Source organism: Biomphalaria glabrata, chromosome 10 (assembly GCF_947242115.1).
Source record: "Biomphalaria glabrata chromosome 10, xgBioGlab47.1, whole genome shotgun sequence".
Classification (NCBI taxonomy): domain Eukaryota; kingdom Metazoa; phylum Mollusca; class Gastropoda; family Planorbidae; genus Biomphalaria; species Biomphalaria glabrata.
The window spans coordinates 20639074-20655142 of record NC_074720.1 but is presented as its reverse complement, the minus strand read 5'-3'; the positions used below and the strand labels follow the sequence as shown (position 1 = coordinate 20655142).

General features: G+C 36.9%; 1 protein-coding gene across 2 annotated transcripts in view; it reads right to left on the bottom strand.

The window, feature by feature from the left end:
- LOC106074398 (LIM domain only protein 3-like) overlaps window positions 1-16069 on the bottom strand; it is a 179260-nt gene that overhangs the window by 159453 nt on the left and 3738 nt on the right. The window contains exon 1 of one of the 2 annotated variants that reach the window (XM_056044172.1): window positions 14292-14441. The exons of the other annotated variant lie outside the window; for it this stretch is intronic. The gene's annotated coding sequence lies outside the window, so the exon portion shown is untranslated. Of the gene's footprint in view, window positions 1-14291; window positions 14442-16069 lie in introns of those variants that run through there. 2 annotated transcript variants of the gene reach the window in all.

Here is a 16069-nt window from a genome sequence, read left to right as displayed (position 1 = left end):
AGATGTGTACTTTGAAAGTTGAATGATATTTTTATTTCTAATTATTTTTTTAACTAAAAAAATTTTATTAAAATAATCTAGACCTATCTAATACTGAATATTTGTCTTTTTCATTTTCCACTACCCGACATTTCACATGCGCATGTACGCATATTAAAGCAATGAAAAGCTTGTTCATCAATGAGGAGTTAGATGGTCAAGACTTACAGTGTGAAGTTATAGTTTGAAATGTTTCAATTAGGGACTGGATCTAAGAGTCGACCAGCATTTCACAGGGGATATAGATCTGAGGAATGGGTCAACCGTTTTTTTAAAGTGTATCTGACTTATGTTATGGCTACAAATCTCCATGTAAACCACAACTCATGGCTACAAATCTCCATGTAAACCACAACTCATGGCTACAAATCTCCATGTAAACCACAACTCATGGCTACAAATCTCCATGTAAACCACAACTCATGGCTACAAATCTCCATGTAAACCACAACTCATGGCTACAAATCTCCATGTAAACCACAACTCATGGCTACAAATCTCCATGTAAACCACAACTCATGGCTACAAATCTCCATGTAAAACCCAACTCATGGCTACAAATCTCCATGTAAACCACAACTCATGGCCACAAATCTCCATGTAAACCACAACTCATGGCTACAAATCTCCATGTAAACCACAACTCATGGCTACAAATCCCCATGTAAACCCCAACTCATGGCTACAAATCTCCATGTAAACCACAACTCATGGCTACAAATCTCCATGTAAACCACAACTCATGGCTACAAATCTCCATGTAAACCACAACTCATGGCTACAAATCTCCATGTAAACCACAACTCATGGCTACAAATCTCCATGTAAACCACAACTCATGGCTACAAATCTCCATGTAAAACCCAACTCATGGCTACAAATCTCCATGTAAACCACAACTCATGGCCACAAATCTCCATGTAAACCACAACTCATGGCTACAAATCTCCATGTAAACCACAACTCATGGCTACAAATCTCCATGTTAACCACAACTCATGGCTACAAATCTCCATGTAAACCACAACTCATGGCTACAAATCTCCATGTAAACCACAACTCATGGCTACAAATCCCCATGTAAACCCCAACTCATGGCTACAAATCTCCATGTAAACCCCATCTCATGGCTACAAATCTCCATGTAAACCCCAACTCATGGCTACAAATCTCCATGTAAACCACAACTCATGGCTACAAATCTCCATGTAAACCACAACTCATGGCTACAAATCTCCATGTAAACCACAACTCATGGCTACAAATCTCCATGTAAACCACAACTCATGGCTACAAATCTCCATGTAAACCACAACTCATGGCTACAAATCTCCATGTAAAACCCAACTCATGGCTACAAATCTCCATGTAAACCACAACTCATGGCCACAAATCTCCATGTAAACCCCAACTCATGGCTACAAATCTCCATGTAAACCACAACTCATGGCTACAAATCTCCATGTTAACCCCAACTCATGGCTACAAATCTCCATGTAAACCACAACTCATGGCTACAAATCTCCATGTAAACCACAACTCATGGCTACAAATCTCCATGTAAACCACAACTCATGGCTACAAATCTCCATGTAAACCACAACTCATGGCTACAAATCTCCATGTAAACACCAACTCATGGCTACAAATCTCCATGTAAACCACAACTCATGGCTACAAATCTCCATGTAAACCACAACTCATGGCTACAAATCTCCATGTAAACCACAACTCATGGCTACAAATCTCCATGTAAACCACAACTCATGGCTACAAATCTCCATGTAAACCCCAACTCATGGCTACAAATCTCCATGTAAACCACAACTCATGGCTACAAATCTCCATGTTAACCACAACTCATGGCTACAAATCTCCATGTAAACCACAACTCATGGCTAACAATTAGACATATGCCTTGCCCCAACAGATCATCTCTTTGTTCAGATTAAATTTAACTTGACCACCAAAATGCCAAGGTAAAATTAGTGAAGGACCAGACCTAGAGGCTAACTGAGCTCCAAAAGTCCAAGGACCAGACCTAGAGGCTAACTGAGCTCCAAAAGTCCAAGGAGCAGACCTAGAGGCTAACTGAGCTCCAAAAGTCCAAGGACGAGATCTAGAGGCTAACTGGAGTAGCTAAAAACTATGTCCCATGACACTAGACATCAACAAAGGAGAAGTCTAACGTTTCTCGAACTATTTTCGCAAGAGGCGTCCGCAAGAAGTTTCATTCACAACGTTCTTCAATGCGATTCTAGAGTCTATTAGTCTTTCTTACATTGAAACGGTCTCGCCAGTGACCTAGTAGGTGACCACAAACAGATCCACTAGAAGACATCTTGCCGAACACGAGAATGATCGTACGATGATCAAGCCTACAACTAACATTTCTTCTGCCTCCAAAGGCTCTCACACAATGGCCGGTGACACATTTCTGAAGTTCATTGGACTTGCGATCTTCTTACTGTGAGCAATAGTCGTCGCCGGGAGAAAGCAGCAAAACGCTTGGCAGTCTCCTCTTCTTCGTAGTCAAGAGAAATTCTGCATTTTTCCTTAGACGAAGACCAAGCTTTATAAATCCTGCACATTGTGTTCAGTTACTTTTCTGTATGCGCTGTGTTCGTTGAGCGTCAATTACACTAGATCAGAATCATTGACAGTTTTATCAAGGGCCTATTTTGTGCACCACCCGTGCTTTTCTCATTGAAATGTTGTACACAGCAACCCATAGCAACCTTTTCTAAAACGGTGTTTGGCTACTCCCTAATCATCCCTAATGGGTAGGTCAATGGGTAGGTCAATGGGTAGGTCATTAGGACCAGAAATCAAAAGCTAGAAATCGTCATCATGAACAGAAACACTCTCGGGATCAAAAATGTCGCAGAGGAAAATGTCTGTGTAAAGGGAAATAACTTTTCATTTTCTTTATGACGTAGTCTTAATTTTTTTTTCTATCAAGAGTTTTTTTAAATTTTGGTTTGTACAAAGGAAAGATAGATAAGTGCCAAGATGTTGAGATTGAAGATTGTTGATTGTATACCAACGGAAGAATAAGTGCTAAATTATTGAGATTGTGTAGCAATAGAAGATAGATAGTGATGGATTCAGCTTAGTCCAAATGAACCAATATGGATTTGTTTCGGAGTTCGACATAAACTCTTTACTATATTTTTAAGTCGCCATGTCAACGATATGGTCAGTTGTTCGAACGGTTCAACGAGGTAGTCAGTTGTACAGGTTACCTCTATATACTTCTAAGGTCCACTGAACGACTGTATTGCGCCAGAGCTACAACTAATGCTATGGTATATTCTATGGTCAACTAAAAAAAGCCAGTGAACAGCGTATGCGCCTACAATATTCAAGAGTTTATATATAAACTTCAAATGACCATGCCTAGATTGGCAAGTGATTGGACAAATTAATGTTATACAAAAAAGGGTTGCTAGTTGCAAGAAAAACTTTGAAAAGAAGTTTGATAGAGAAAAACACACCACTTTGTCCCCTTGAAGTTGATGGCTACTAATGGTGGTCAAACGACACTTAATCCTAATGGTCAAATCAGCTGAGGCTAGTGCGCATATGAGAAAGTGTGAAGTGAGAGGAAGGATTACTTCAAGAAAGGGGCTTAGCTTGCTATTACTGACCAGTCTGGTATTGACAGCCAAATGGGTCCAGACATTTTGAATGCTCTCTTACTGTCCAGCGCATGCTCAAAGTAACTTTTGTTAAAGGCGGTCAAATAATCGAAAGAAGGAAGACATGAAAGAGAGAGAAAGATGAAAATATGTTAATATGTGTAACCATATATTTATATTATGACTACAGTACTTATGTGTATAATCAACAATATGGTAAATGGGGCGATCTGAAACTGTAGGGACTTTCTTTGAATAGTTGAGAAAGATAGGTTAACAAGCAATAGAAAAAAAGATTACTTTTCAAAAACAGAGCTTATCTAAGGGAAAGAACAGCTAGTTACTGCCTTTTATCTGAAAATAGTTAGCTCCCTTTCTATTTACAACAAAATTAATTCATTGGTATTAATTGATCAATTAATTGGTTAAGTTTTGGATTGATTCGTGTGTTGTAATCGATTATGAATAATTATTCAAAATTTCAACTTGATCCGAGAATGGGAAGTGGGAAAAAAAAACGTGTCAAAGCGTAATAAAGAAATAAATCCATACATACATCCACATCTCTCATTAAGTAGCATATATCCCCATTGCTTCGATATGAAACAAAATACTTAAACTACAATAATTAATTAACTAATTGTTTTTTTTTATTGATTCATGTCTTGTCAGGTTCAATTAATAATTGTGCTAAGTTTTGACTTGATCCGAGAATAAGAAATTGGAGAAAAAAACATGTTCAAACTTTTTACCAGATAGACCGACAGACAGACAGAGTGAGTTGATATAAGCTTTGTAAAAACAGACTTTACACCCCAACTGTTCTCTTTTCGATTTTTTTTACTTCACTTTTGTTTGACATATTTTTGGTGTTCCGTTAGGAGTTAAGGTTATTACATCTTAGCCCAAATCTCCCTTATGCATGACGGCGGGGAGATGCTGGCCGGCAGGTTTGAACTCGGGACCATTGAAACGACAGTCTAGAGCGCATATCACACGACCAGGCAACCACTGTACACAAAATCTAGATTTCTGGCATGCTAGAATTCAAAACGGATGTCACAATGCTGGTTACGTGTTAAATATATCACTTGGATAAGTTTCACAGACAGCTTCACAGAAATCGCAAAAAGACATATCTCAAATGGGCGATCAGACAGAATGCAGAGAGAAAGAATGACTTCTCGCTTACATAATAGTTAAATATATCGCATAGATACATTTTGGAGTGCTCAGATATATGTATCGGACAGACATCCCGATTAGACAAATTAGACATATCTCAAATAGATATCTCACACGAGAGGACAGACAATGGAAAATGTAGAATTCATAAGAAATGTTTCAGTATAAGAGTAACAATTGAGATGAGTTCTGAACCCAAATATTCTTTTCCTAGTCGCCCTTATCCAACTTTTACTCATACTGATATTTTTCTAATGTATAAAAATAAATTTGGGACTATAACTCACAATATATACTTGAATCCTAACAATGCAAAAAAAAAAAAAAATTAGAGTAGAATCTAATTGGTCCACTTCATTTCTCCTTCCACTTCCGACATTTTTTGTTTAGAGCTTAGTTCTGTAACCAAACAAAGTTACTGTAACAAAACAAAGTTACTGTAACAAAACAAAGTTACTGTAACAAAACAAAGTTACTGTAACAAAACAAAGTTACAAACAGGCCTTTTGAAAAAGTGTATTTTTTTGTCGGCGGCGATCCTCAAAGTCTTAATCTAAATTTGTGGTGTATAGTATCTTTTCAAAGGAGCAAATCGGTTGTAATTTAGTGAGGGCCTGTAAATTCATATTAGAATATTTTTTTAAGTCAAACATTATTCAAAAAGGTCCTTGTTTACTAGGATGACTAATGAGCTGTAGATGTCATGAGAATGTGTTACTGCTGTGAAGAATGAAAGAAAGAATGAAAGAAAACGCTTTTGGCGTTGGGCTTCGCCCCGAACCACACTGAAGGAGCTTACAGCGCTCCCCTAGACCCCCTAGCTGTCTAGAAAAAGGCCTCATTATGGATTATATATATATATATATATGTATATATATATATATATATATATATATATATATATATATATATATATATATATATATATATAGGCATTTATACATAGGGTTAGGGTTTACTGGACGTTAGGGTCTGGGTTTGGAAAAAAATCACCCCCCCCCACTACAAAGTTCTGGATCCGCTGTCGCAACAGATGGTGTACTTAACATCGTTTTTTCTGGTCTATTTGATTCAACTCTCTCCAAATCATTCTCGCCAGTTTCTTTGTTTGTTCTTTAGTCTCGAGTATAGCGTCCTTACATTTCCAGTCTCCTATAGTTTTACTACATACAGACTGTAAGCTGAACATTAAAATGTACATTTAAAAAAAGCAGATTATCATGAGGAACTTATGAAAAGCAAAAAAAAACAACATTTAAATTAGATTTAAACAAGCTTTGTTTTCAGAATACAAAATTAAAACCTATTTCAAAACATAATAAATATGTTAAATATATTTTTAAAAATTAGGCACGCACATAGATATTAAAACTTCAAACTTCCAGACAGAATAACAAAGTGTTTCTAGAAACTTAACGAACTCAATCATTGTACACATCGACAATGAACGCTGCGCTGCCGTTGTGCAAATGGCGAAGTCTTGTTGTTTGTAGATACCATTATGAAATGTCATTGTATTCATGATTAGAAGAACGTGTTTATGAGTTTGAGAACCGCTGATTTTGACTGGCAGACGATGTTGACGTGAATGGGACGTAGATCTGTCATGAACTGTTACACACGTCTGCTTTCTTGACAATGTAAGTCACTTGCAGCACTCTAGTCTCAATTATTTTTTTTTTTTTGGGGGGAGGGATATTTAGATGTAAATCAGACTATGCAAATATGATTGAAACTATTTAGATGTAAATCAGACAATGTAAATCTGACTGAAACTATTTAGATGTAAATCTGACAATGTAAATCTGACTGAAACTATTTAGATGTAAATCAGACAATGTAAATCTGACTGAAACTATTTAGATGTAAATCTGACAATGTAAATCTACTTGCGGCCTACTATTATAATGGAACTGAGTTGTAATTAGTGGACTAAGTCTTGATATTTTCAGAACTTGATGTCAGATTTTGTCATATTCACAATTCCACAATTTTTATTCTGAGCTGTGTAACAAAGTCACCAAAAATGATTTAAAGTCAATTTCCATCAGAATCGAATAAGAAGCAAAAAGGACGAGCAGAAACAAAAGTTAAGAAAATTATAAATCTGTCTCCCCGCAGTCACAAGATATTCAACAACCGTTGTTAGATCTCATGCAAAAAAAACACGTCATTTATTCCTGGAGATGAAGTTGTTAAGATAGCAGCAGATGACTTTGTAAGGTGAGAAAACAAAAGAATTGCGGTTGAAGATTTGGTTATGTACATTTAATTCCACATGGCCGAGAACATGGCTAGGAGTGAAACCGAATTCGAGGAGAACATGCTGATGATGCGATAGTTGCTATTATAAATACAGAATTTTGAAAATGTCAACTTTATCTTGTGTATCTTATAATTATGATGTCTTGTAATCAAGGAGCTTGTGAAAGAGGTCACTGCCTATTAAAGATATTAAAGAATTGGTTGATAAGCATCATGACACAAGGCACTTAGAACATTTCAAGGTAAAGACTGCTGATCAATACGTTCTACGAGTAATCCACTTGGACACAGTCATAAACAATGTGGCATCGAAGAGTTTGTAGATGGGGAATTTTAACGAGCCTTGTATGTGACTATCAAGTCTATGGTTATGTTACTATTGGCCTAGGCCTAGATGGTAGTAGGATTTTGTTCACGTTGTAAAAGATCCAATTTCAAGTGTCATTTAGTAAAACCAAATAGTTTAAGAAATTATGAAGAAAATTGTTCCTATCACTAACCATGCAGTCTACCTACTAGTAGAAATACATCATGTTACGTTAACCCATTGTTCGTCACAATATCAAACTTAGCAAAACGATTTTGAGATTATGTATAATTCGATGCCGCTCTTGTAATTTGGGGGCCGGATTGCATAGAAATGCCCAGGCCGATTTTGACACCCAGTTCGCCCCTGTTTCAGTCCCACGTTCTGGAGTCGTCTCTGCCACTAAAGTTGCATCCTTCACAACCAATCGCTAAACTCTTCCCACCGACACCATAGAAACACACACACACACTCCATAACATAGGTGGTATATGCATTTATTTTGACCGGAACATTCTTTAAATCATCAATAAAACGGCCCGCATTACAACGCTACCCCACTCAGAGACTCAAATTTTCTAGCCCTCAAAGTTTAGGTCCTTTTATTTTTTGTCTCTGTCAGTCTGCAAACGAAGGGCCCGCAGCCCGCTTTTATAAAGTATGCACAAAAACTTCTTAGGCCCATCAGTTGTCGCCTTCCATCGCCCTGCACTATAATGCCCCCCACTTACACACACACACACTTTTAATAGGCCCTATATTCACGGTGACAATTTTTAAGACACTTGTAAAATTGTTCTAGAAATTATCATTAACTTAAGTCTTTAAATTTCAAATTGTATTAATTTTTGTACACACACGCTTTCATACAGATGTAAAAAGACAGTTGATAATCACACTGTACTCAAGATTATCACTCACATTCACTCTGACAATTATCTACACATAGACACATATGCGAAAATAACATTGAAGATGTAGATCTGTGAAGAAATCGACATAAATAAAAACATTGAACGAAATAGATTAGATATTGGAAGTTTTGTAAGTGCTTAAGCGGAAGGAATTATTGTTTAGTACTTTAGACATAAAAATGGTCGGCTTTCAAGTACATAGTTGGTAGAAATTGCAAATTAAAAAAAAATCATTTTTGGTAAATTTAGAAGCTGCGGTTTCGATCTTGAAAACGGCTTAGTTGTCCTAGGTGGTCCATGGCAAGTGGGAGAGTCAGTGATTATTTTGAGTGAATGAAGGAATGAGTAGTCAGGACCAAGAATTTTATATTGTAGATAACAGGAAGACGATACATGTATGTATCATATGTGTAGGGTATTGATATTAGATAATGTATGTAACATTAAATCTTTTAAATGATATAAGACTTCAAATGTGGCATGCTTTGACGAAGGATATATGCAATCTAGGCGCTGTAGGTGAGTGTATGGCGGTATATTAAGGCTATATTTTCCAAATTATATTAATAATAATTTTTGTAACAGTTAATTTTGAAACATTTTAGACGTAACTGTGTAATACATTCAATAAATAAGCTCAATGTTTTTATAAAGAACGTGAACTAAGATCAATCAGTATTAATTGATTACTTCTTATTGACTAAAGAAGGAAATGACAATTCTCTTGACCAGCAGCATGGCCAATACACCACATTATCTGGTAGTCTTTAAAACAATGTCGTCAGGGTCATTCAATTGTCGCCTTGCTAACGAAAAAAATAGTTAAAGAAGAGATAAAAAAAAAATGTCGCATAGAAAAACAATTTAGTGGCAATTATAAATGATTTTAAACCATCAGAAATCAATCAACTGTCCATTTAACAAAAAAAAAACAATACTGCTACAGAACTCCTTCCCCCCCCATCTCTCTCTTTCTTCTTTCCTCTCCTCCCCCCTCCTCGCCATTACCTTTTTCTTTTGATTGTTATTGGGCCAGTCCCCCAGCAAGTAATTCTATTTACCAGGCCCGAGACACAAACTCTAGATATAGAGGGGGATACGGGAGAGAAGAAGCCTGTCACTAGAATCAGACGATCAGGCAGACGACATGAAACTCTTCCAATTTCCTGCTCAAAATTGACAACTTTCTATCCCCGCGTCTTCTTTCCTCCTCATCAATTTTCTTTTAATTACATTATTAATGCTCAGAGCCTCTTTTTTTTTTTGCTATGTCGTCTCCTACTAAAACAAAATGTCGCCTAATCTCTTTTCTTATAGTCCGATTGTTATAAAATAGAGACAGCCAATCAACTACAGAATACAAGTCACGTGTACTCAATATTTCAGGTAAAATTGCGAAACATAATTAGAAATCAAAACGTTTTAAATCTACCATATCCCCCCTCTCCTCTATCCAGGTGCACTTTAGTTTCCGAAACGAGAAGTCACGAGTTTGAATCCTTGTGAAAACAGAGACTGTGAGTTTCATCGTTTTAAGACTCCCAAATTTCCCCCAACTCTAATGGGCACTTTACACACATTGGGAAAGTAGAGGTCAGTTGTGGTTATGCTGGCCACACGACACCCTCACTTATCGTTGCCCATAGAAGCAAGGCCTGAAAGAGCAATTGCCATATATTTATTGACCGAATTACTTTGTAATGGTGCTTAATAAGTGAAAAAAAAAGTTCATTTGAAACGAGTCTCTGCGGTTTGTTTTCTGTTAGCAAAAGTATTGAGGGACCATAAAGCACAGTCAGGTGCGGATTGGGCCCGCAGGCCGTAAATTGGGCACCAATTGTGTTTTTCACAATTTACACAATTTTCACAATGGACAGAAATGACGCTAATTAAAAGAAGTCATCCTCTGTGAAGTCTTTCTCCCTAGCCAGAGACCAGATGGCACTAACAAATTGGGGGATGGTCAAACTATATACCTGTATGCAGGGGCGGACTGGCTGTCAAAATCGGCCTGGGCATTTCTTTACTATCCGGCTCATAAAATTGTATATCATAATTCATAATGATATAAGATAAGATAAGATTTTAAAGGATGAAGCTCTCAAGTATGTAAGTAACTTGCGATCCATGGGGTGTGGCAACGACCGATTGCTTTCACTTTTTTTCCCAACCAATGTCCGGTACCCGTTAGAGCTAGTTGGATCCCAAAATGTATAACCAGTCTTCACCAGTATTCGGAAGTCAAGAACTTAAGCATTCAGCCACCGTACCTCTTGTCTACGGATGTTAGGCTATTACATTGTTTGGAGGAAATGTGTTCCATTAAATTAGTTTTACACTGCAACCATGCTTGAACACGAAAAAGTCACTTTCATACGGAAATATGAAACTTTAATTAAATACGTTTCATAATGACATTCATGAGGCCCTTTAGGTACCCTACCGGCCAATTTGGGTACCGCCCACCTGGCATTTAAACGAATGCCCATATGGCCAGTCTGCCCCTGCCTGTATGTCTAATAAGGTAAAAAAAAAAAAGAATGTATATTGTACGGAATTTATGTCAGATGGGTGGGGAGAACTCTTCATTCGGGAGGGGAGTAAGTGTTTTTGTCAACTGTAGAGACAACTCCACAGATTTGGGGAATTGTGTAAATTAACTACTGATTGGCTCCCCTGAATGTTCCTTGACGTCACGTACACGCCAAACGACATGTGCGGCTCTTCTCAGCAGATCTCCACGGCCGCGGCGAGACAATATTTGAGCAGAAGATAGACACCGGATGTTGGGTGACATTTTGGGGATTATGGGAAAGTGTGTGTTGGGGGATAACATGTGGTCAGGTCTACACAGCCAAGTTTGTGTTTATGTGTGCCTATGTCTTAATGTGTGGGCCTGCTTGAGTGTGTGTGTGTTATAAAAGGCATGAAAAACATCGCCAATGCGAATGCCAAGCCAAACATAAATTAACAGTTATATGTCAGAAACTAATGACATTCAATGTCAGACACAATGTAAATGTCCTCAATGTATGTGCAGCTCTTGTTTCATTTGTTAGATCTATACGTAATTTATCTTGAAAGTAACATTTTGCTTAAAGTAGAACATTGATTTTTATAAACTTTAAGACCTGAAGATACTTTGATAGTGTTAATAATAAGGCCATTTAACAAAAACTTAATGATGGATCCAAGTACAATAATCTTAACGATAAAGTCATCTAACGCAGGATCCAAGTACAATAATCTTAACGATAAAGTCATCTAACGCAGGATCCAAGTACAATAATCTTAACGATAAAGTCATCTAACGCAGGATCCAAGTACAATAATCTTAACGATAAAGTCATCTAACGCAGGATCCAAGTACAATAATCTTAACGATAAAGTCATCTAACGCAGGATCCAAGTACAATAATCTTAACGATAAAGTCATCTAATGCAGGATCCAAGTACAATAATCTTAACGATAAAGTCATCTAACGCAGGATCCAAGTACAATAATCTTAACGATAAAGTCATCTAACGCAGGATCCAAGTACAATAATCTTAACGTTAAAGTCATCTAACGCAGGATCCAAGTACAATAATCTTAACGATAAAGTCATCTAACGCAGGATCCAAGTACAATAATCTTAACGATAAAGTCATCTAACGCAGGATCCAAGTACAATAATCTTAACGATAAAGTCATCTAACGCAGGATCCAAGTACAATAATCTTAACGATAAAGTCATCTAACGCAGGATCCAAGTACAATAATCTTAACGATAAAGTCATCTAACGCAGGATCCAAGTAGGCCTACAATAATCTTAACGATAAAGTCATCTAACGCAGGATCCAAGTAGGCCTACAATAATCTTAACGATAAAGTCATCTAACGCAGGATCCAAGTGCAATAATCTTAACGATAAAGTCATCTAACGCAAACTTCGACACAGCACTCTCTCAAGCACAAAATGAAAAAAAAAATGTATTAAAAAAAAAACGATTCTATTTTTTTTTCATTTTTAATCCGGGCTCTGAGTCTGTTCTTTAAGTACTAAAGCTGGATCTCGGATTGAACTGACGGTTGGTGTTAAGTGGCGAGCGACCCCTCTACAACAGGAGCGACCCCTCCACAGCAGGAGTTGTGAATCATTGAAAATATATTCGATTATAGTCAATACCCTAAAGAAAGAAAAATTAATTTTAGAGCACGAGTATTAATAATGACTTCTTAAAGGGAGACAAAAATATCGTAACTTTACAGGAGGAGATAATGAGATAGCTAACTTGTAAGTTTTAACTACTTGAGTTACTCAAATGAAAGTAGGTCTACTTGGAGACTTCATATTTTAAAAATGTTGCAAACTTTAGTAGATTATGATTTTCTTTGTAAATAAGATTCATGTTAAAACAACAACAACCCACAACTAAACGAAAAGTTGAGACAAACCAGCCATACATTGAAACCAATCCATCTGATTTAATATTTGTAGACTATAATCCACAATAGTATCCATTCAATATAGACCAAAATAGATAGGTAGAACATCGGTAGACCAAAACAATAAACAGGATGGTAGGATGAACATAGACCCAGCTAAGGGGGATTGTCCGTTGGTCAAAATCTGTTGCGGCCCTATGCTCAACTGAGATTCAAAGGCTTAAGTCAAGTAAGTCATACTTTGATTTATTCGGTCAATTCAATCATTGCCTCCATGGACTAGTTACATTCACTAGAAGAACGAAGTTTCAAACCAGATTCAGTTTATGGCGTGTCAAGTGTCTAAACTAATTAATGAGCTACATAGATCTGTTCGATCCAGTTGAACACAATACAGTATTTATACAACTGATTTATGCAACTGATTTATGCAACTGATTTATGCAACTGATTTATACAACTGATTTATGCAACTGATTTATACAACTGATTTATGCAACTGATTTATGCAACTGATTTATACAACTGATTTATGCAACTGATTTATACAACTGATTTATGCAACTGATTTATACAACTGATTTATACAACTGATTTATACAACTGATTTATGCAACTGATTTATACAACTGATTTATGCAACTGATTTATACAACTGATTTATGCAACTGATTTATGCAACTGATTTATACAACTGATTTCATGGCTTGCAGCGACATTCTCTGCCTACATTTTTTTTTACATACATAAGAAATCCTTAAAAAAATATAATTTTGTCCTCGGGATTTTTAGGTAATAATCAAGAGGTTTTAGGTAGTTGGCCCTCGGGAATAGTTAAAAAATAAAACATATAGTTTCAAATTGACGAGTATGGAACAGGACCTCAATCAGATCCACCCTCTAAACATTTTATTGTCCTCCTTCCTCCCAGTCTCTCAAATAAAAAAGTAGCGCCCCCCCCTCCTTCTTGCTATCTCTTAGTTCAACAATTTAAAATGTGATACGTTCAATAGTGTAATTCGAAATAGTGAAATGGATCCTCAAACATATACACTCTCTCTCACAAACACGCACACACTGGGAGGGATCGGTTTGGTGAAAATCAGCCTCACATCAAATGCAAATGTTCGATTACCATATAATGCTAGATTCGATTACCATAGAATGCTAGATTCGATTACCATCTATCAACTGACTGAGAAAAGTTACAAAAAATGAACACGTCAATTATCCTGATATATTTACACAATTTGAAGGCTACACTCCTAGGATTGTCCACCTGGTGCTAACTACCCCATTACTTTACCCCGCCCCCACCTCAACCGTGATGTCACCGGAAAGGACATCTGCTGCTGAGACAAGAGCAAACAGGTCAGTGCTCATCCGGTGCTAGAGCAGACCACATCACGGCTATACATAATTATAACCAAACAAGGGAATGCAATCTAGTTGAGGGAGAGAAGAGAGAAAAAAAAGGAGGGAGTGCTCTCGTGTAATTAATTTCTCTTACCTCCGGGGCTAATGGCTACATCAGGTCACTGCTAATATCTTTCTCCCTCGTCTGGTCAGCCCAGCCAAGCAAAACTAATTAATTATTGTCATCTCCGAGTCCCCTCTTTTATAGCCGTTAGTTTGGCCCGGAGATTTGACTACATACAATTAGGTTCAACTAGGAACAGGAAGTGAGGGACTTTTTGTGGACTCTCTTGCACCATGCAGTAAGCGCATCAACAAATAGTTCCGCGGTGACATATGACATTTATACTTTGTGATCTATGTACAGTGGAGAGACGTAGAGAGAGAGAGAGAGAAGGGGGGGGGGGGGAGAGAGAGAAATAAAAAAAAGAGAGGGTGAGAGAAAGATTTATGATATAGAGAAGAAGAAATAAACGGGAATGGGAGAAACAAAAAGGCAAGAAAAAAAAAGGAAGAAAGGCAAAGAGAGAGAGAGGGGGGAAGGAAAAGGAAGAAAAAGATAAAAGTCAAAAGCCTGATTGTTTTTACAAATCTAATATATGTCAGCGAAAATACCACTGAAATCACGAAATTTCTACACTGTCGTACCGATCGATAGGACATTTTTTTACAAAGATTCCTTTTACCTCCTAGACGCTCACTAATCACGGTTTTTTGATAGAATCGTAGCCTTGGGACTGCTATACGTGAACACAAAACTAGCAAGCTATCTATCAAATCTTTGTATTTTATTTTTGATATTTCTCCAAAAAAGGCCGCAGTCTACATATAAAGCATTTTATTTTTAAAATGTCGCGAATTCCATTTTGTTTTACAGCAATATTTTTCTTTTTTTTTTTTTCTAGCTCTACTTATTTTCAATAGGCCTTACGTCATTTCCGCTTCCTTTTTCAAACTAGACTTCAAAACACAGCACGGATTTGTTTTTTTAGATGTAATGCAAATAATTCTTATATTTTTGTGTTAATAACTATTGCTGCGCTATGGTGTACCAAAGTAAAATGTTGAATTACAAATGTTGCAGAAAGATTTGTCTTACCTCTAAGTAATTGCTTACTTGGAAATTGTTTAGTTAGCTTTACATAGATCTATTTTAACTCAGAAAATTCATTTCACTTTTTTGTTTTGTTAAGTCACATTGTTTGTCTCTGAGATTAAAATTGATGGGCAGTCACGTGAATTCCGCTTTGCAGCCTATTTCAATGTTACAGTAAGATACTGTCTTTAACTTTGGTGGGTAGACAAGAATTCATTATTTATACCATGGGGAATGACGTTTTATTTATCGGAACTCGTGGCTACAGAATCTAGGTACTGAGTTCAAATCTTGGTAAGAAAGTGTGTTATTTGGTAATCAGTGATGCTTTTTTCGCAATCAATTATGTTTTACTCGGTAATTGATGATGTTCTTTTAAAGTGATTGGAAATAAGGGTAGAGTGGGCTGTTGTTCTGGTCATTAGACACTCTCGTGAAACATGACCTATAGAAACTGTTCTGGTCATAAGACACTCTCGTGAAACATGACCTATAGAAACTGTTCTGGTCATAAGACACTCTCGTGAAACATGACCTATAGAAACTGTTCTATCCAGATCTAAAATATTTGTTCGCGGTCTTATATTTCTATACAAGAAATGTTCACTGGAAATAGTTTACTATCAACAAGAGACGTAATGGTTCACTACTTAGGGAGTGTGTGATGTGGGGGAGACAGAGAGAGTGAGAGAGATAGAGTGAGAGAGGGAGAGAGGGAGAGAGAGAAAGTGTGAGAGAGAGAGAGAGAGTGAGAGAGGGCGAGGGAGAAAGTGAGA